The sequence below is a fragment of the Salvelinus sp. IW2-2015 genome, linkage group LG14 (genome assembly GCF_002910315.2).
Source record: "Salvelinus sp. IW2-2015 linkage group LG14, ASM291031v2, whole genome shotgun sequence".
In the NCBI taxonomy this organism is placed as follows: domain Eukaryota; kingdom Metazoa; phylum Chordata; class Actinopteri; order Salmoniformes; family Salmonidae; genus Salvelinus; species Salvelinus sp. IW2-2015.
In genome coordinates, this window is record NC_036854.1 from 334,360 (window position 1) to 339,891 (window position 5,532).

The following is a 5,532-nucleotide window of genomic DNA, read 5'->3' on the forward strand; positions in this document are numbered from 1 at the left end:
GCCATCACTATCGATGTTTTTATGGGATGCAATGAATGTTGGATGGAAAATTATTTGTTCTTGAAAACATACAACTGGTCCAATCTGTCAGTTATTAAATACAGTGCGGTATTAGAAAATTGGTCAATGTGTAGGTGTAGAATACCGTGCTTTGGCTTAAGATATTCAGTTGCAATTGAAACATGCCACACACACCAACAACGCACTATTACGCGGCATCTAATCAATACATTGAGTCATCAAAGTTAGCACACACACTGGTGCATACTACTTATGATCTCCCACATGCACAGCCATGACGCTGCACACACTCATACTTAGGTAGCCATAACGACTCACTACTACACATGTGCGAAGAAAGCACCCAAAGAGAGATGGAGCGTTTACTCGTCATGTTCATGATTTGGTTGTTATGTTATTTCGACTTTATTTTTAATACATCCTCATTTGTCAACTCTACGCATTTTTGGCCCTGCTAGAACTGTTAAACTCTAACAATGTTAACACGGGGGCAGAAAACAATGAGCAGAATTAATGAAGAGACCACATATGAATGTGGCCATGCTATCAGGAGTGGATGTAAAGATAGGATTCAGCCCATATATGCAAGCCTCATGCATCTCGGAGTGGCGGACTGAACACCTCGGGTGATGGGTGTGTGTGATGCGTGGTACATGATGATAGCGATGGTGTTGAGCCAGTCATTGTCGCGGTCTTGATGGTGGGAAGAGCACGCCGTACATATTGCACAATTGTGCTGTGGTAGTCAATGCTGAGAGATACGCGTGCAATATTGCAACGTGTGGTGTGTGATGTTGTGTGCGCGTGGATGTTCTAGCATCCAACATGAATTTAGCAACATGGATTCACACACATTATTTTCAATACAACATGATTTTATTACGCATGACAGATTGGCAGAATGTGTTTTATGAAGAATCAATAATACTGCCAAAGGACTGACTGCTCAGTGAGCGCAGTGAACTGTACTAGATATTGAAATGGTAGAAAAAGGCTATTTGCTTCTTGCGTCAATCAATGAAATCTAAGAATCGTGAACAAGCATTTATTTAAATATATTTTTCAAATAGTTTCCATTTGCATTCAGTCAAGCTAGCTCAAAGTTTTTGAAAAGGCTAGTTATTTACACAAATATCACATTGAAATGTGCAACCACATACTCTCTTGCCAAGTGTTATGGCTCATAAACGCTGGATATGCGTTCATAGAAGCAGTAGAGCAAGGAAATCGCAGTTACTTTATCGAGTAAAGGTCACTTCATCTTCAAAGGCTGCTCTTCTTAGGTAGTGTGGGACACGCAAAGCTATAGGGATACTGTTTATCACTCTGAGTCGCGTGAACCCTTTGCGTATAACTCTCAGATAGCTTGTGCGTACTCATACGATGCTCGCGCCCTTGACTGATTACAAATCGGCTATAAGACAGAAATGATCACAGGCAAAAGGGAGCCTACTTATGTTCATGTCCTATAGAATAAGAGCGCTATAACTATTCCAACAGAGGTCGTAATCAACAAATACTGGAAGTGAATGACTAGACCCTAGTGTAACCTGGGAATCATAACATAGTATGAATTGACACTAGGGGAATAAGATGGGCACATGGTTAGGTACTAGCTGAGCACACAGTGGTTTCTACAACAAATTTGCGGCATAAAAAGAAATCCATAATATACGATAACTGCTTAGTTCTCAGGAGTCTATTTTCTCTGGGGGAACTATCGAATATTTTTAAACGCTTAGTAATTCAGTCTGAAGGACTAGGCGCACTCTATTTTTCCGGGAGATCATTCATAACGGATTAACTGATCAGTCTGAAATGGAATGGACGTGAGATTAGACTGTTGTACGCTCAGGATGAGCAATGGTATGGTTGGCCTATTTCTTAGCATAGTAATATTGATTGAAAGCGAAATCAAATTTAGAAGTCTGTGTCGAGCAAATGTAAGGAAAATGAGACGAAAATATGGTGAGAAGAGAATGGAAGTGAGAAGAGATGGTCGGCAACACTTCACAGAGAGTCTAGTAAGATAGAGGAAAGTCACGAAGGGGATACACCCTAAAAGATGCATGAGTGTTCTGGAGCCTAACGAGTAACGGGGCCATACTGTGGTGTATGTTTCGTATAGCCTGTGACGTGGGGATGCGCTGCACCTATATGAGGTCAGGAGCGTCATTGTGGCCCAACTGGGTAGGGGGGACTAAGTGAGGTAGTAAGGGATAGCGTGGTCCACCTGTTACTCATAAGACACATAGACACACACTGAAAATATCCGCATTTACGTACATCACACAGAAGTGTTCAAGCAACCACACAGCCAAACAATCTGTCTAAATTAGGCTAGCGCTCACTCAATACATCTATCATCAACGCAATCTACTAACTACTCGTGACCACACCTGGTGCCTCCGCTTGACAAGACTTCAACTTCGAAAGATTGATGCTATAGGGCCAATTATTCTAAGGTATATAGTTATGACTCGATATCATTGAATAGGGTGGTATTAGGGGGATCAAGGGTTGAGGATTTCTATCAATAAAGTCGGGAGAGATTGACCACATAACTCCGTGGAATATGCATCAACAGCAACCTTGAGAAATCCTGCTGCTATCATTAAAGCAGACTCGGACATCTCCTCGTGAAACAATGTACTGAGACAGATTAATGTACCACATTACCGTACAAAGACACATATTCACTTGCACACTCCTAATTGACAAAAACAAACAAAAACAAAGCGAAGTCTTCTCATTATTTGTTGATTTCAAAAAGCTTTTGACTCATTTGCATGAAGGTCTTGCTACAAAATGGTGGAAATCAGTTAGGGGAAGACATACTTCAGCAGAATAGATCTCTACACCAGATTCTGTGTCGACCGGGACTTTGACAGTAAATCTCAGTAAGAGCAAAAAGTAATGGTGTTCCAAAAGGTCCAGTCGACAACACATAACAATTTCCATCTAGACCCCGTTGCCCTGGAGACCACTTCTAGCCTAAACATCAGACCACGGTAACTTCCACAAGCTGTGACAATCTGAGAGACAAGGCAAGAAGGGCTTCTATGCATTAAAAGGAACATACAGTTAGGTCGAGAAGTTTACAATAACACTTAGCAATACATTTAAACTCAGTTTTTCACATTCCTGACTTTTAATCCTAGTAATAAATTCCCTGTCTTAGGTCAGTTAGGATTCACCATTAATTTAAGAATGTGAAATGCTCAGAATATAGGAGAGAGAATGATTTACTTTCAGCTTTTTATTTCTTTCGGTCACATTCCCCAGTGGGTCAGAAGCATTACATACACTCAATTAGTATTTGGTAGCGTTGGCCTTCAATTGGTTTAACTTGGCGTAACATTTTGGGCAGCTTCCAACAAGCTTCCCAACATAAGGGTGGGTGAATTTGGCACATTCCTCCTGACAGAGCTGGTGTAGACTGAGTTCAGGTTGTAGGCCCTTCTGCTCGCACACTTTTCGTTCTGCCCACATTTTGTAGGTGATGGAGGTCAGGGCATTGTGATGGCCACTCCATACCCTTACTTTGGCTGTCCTTAGCCATTTCTGCTCACAAAATTTGGAGTATGCTTGGGGTCATTGTCCATTTGGAGCACATTGTGACCAAGCTTTAACTTCCATAACTGATGTTTGAAGATGTTTGCTTAAATATATCATTTCGCATAATATTCCTGCTATGGGTTCTGATTGGGCATCGTATTTTGTTGAATTCACCAGTCCCATCCTGCCAGCAAAGCACCCCAGCAACATGATGCTGCCCCCGTGCTTCACGGTTGGTATGGTGTTCTTTGGCTTTGCAAGCCTCCCCTTTTTCCTCAACATACATGGTCTTAATGGACAAAATATTCATTCTGTGTGTTTCTAGAACAGAGGACATTTCTCAAAAAGTCAATTTTGTCCCCTTGCAGTTGCAAACAGTTAGTCTGCGATTTTTTATGGTGTTTATGGAGCAGTAGGCTTCTTCCTTTGCTGGGAGGACCTTTCAGGTTATGTGATATAGGTCTTTTACTGGAAATATGTATCTTTTGTACTGTTATACTCCAGCAGTCTTCACAAGGTCTTTGCCCTGTTGTTCTGAGTATTGGAATTTGCACTTCGCACAAAGTAATAATTCTGAGACCTAACGCGTCTCCTTCTGGCGGTATGACGGCTGCGGGTCATGGTGTTTTTATACTTGCATACTTTGTTTGTACTGAACGTGGTCACCTTCAGGCGTTTAGAAATTGCTCAGGTGACAGACTGTGGGGTTACAATTTGTTTTTTTCTGAGGTTTGGCTGATTTGTTTTGATTTTCCTCATGAGTCAAGCAAGGGCCCAGGATCTTGAAGGTAGGGGCCTTGAATTACTCCAGCACACTCCAATGACTCAATGATGTCAATAGCTTATAGAAGCTTCTTAAAGCCTGATCTTTTTAATGGAATTTAAGCTGTTTATGCTTCAACTTAGGTTCTGTAACTATTCAGACCATGGAATTGTGGAATAGGTTATTATAAGGAAATATCTGTCTGTAACAATTGTTGGAAAATTCCTTTGTGTCATACAAGTAAGAATGTCTGAAATTCGAGTGCAACGTACAGGTTTGTTACAAAGAAATTTGTGGAGTGGTTGGAAAAACGAGTTTTAATGACTCACCTAAAGTGTTGTAAACATTTGACTTCACTGTAACATTAGGACTTTGACATACCAATTAGGATTTTTAAAAATACTTGGTCAGTTAATACGAACCCATTGCCTTGTATGGTTGTGAGCTCTGAGGTCTGCTCACCAAACAATATTCACAAAAACGATTTGTTGTAGTTTCAGGGAGGCGTGGCCATGTGAAAGGAACATCCTATCAGGACATGTCATATTCAAGCTCACAAAAGAACTAGAGACAGATATATTAGAGGATGCCTGGGGTCATTGGTCTGGAGTCAGTTTACACAAACAGTGTAGGATAGGAGAACTGTAGTCAGACAACAGAAGAACACCAGACACACACACATAGTGTCAACTCTGAATTGCATGCAAGTCATACTGTACACGTGCACTCAAATACATCATATTTCAGAGCCTTGGGGTGGTCAGTCCAGATTCGACAAAATGATATTAGTTGAATGCGAGAACGTGGGTCCTGTATATAGAACAGAGTGATTTGCATAGACCCAGCCACCAATATAACATGACGTTAAGACTGCATAGTTTCATGTTCAGGTCAATCAAACGCTTGACGTCCATCAGCTATCCTAGCCGTCATGCACTTAGAGAATCTTCAGTGTGTGGATGGTTGTAATGAATGCATGGCTTTGGATGTGAAACAACATGGCTGCAATCATAGGGATGTTAGTACAGGAAGTACGTTTCAGGCATTTGTCGTTCGGCTTCAACCAATCAATGATTTTAATACTCATCATCAATGATCTTTAAATAACCTGGCAATAATGATTCTTTATAACCATCATCATCATGATCTTAATACCCATCCTCAATGGACGTTTATACCATCAAGTCATG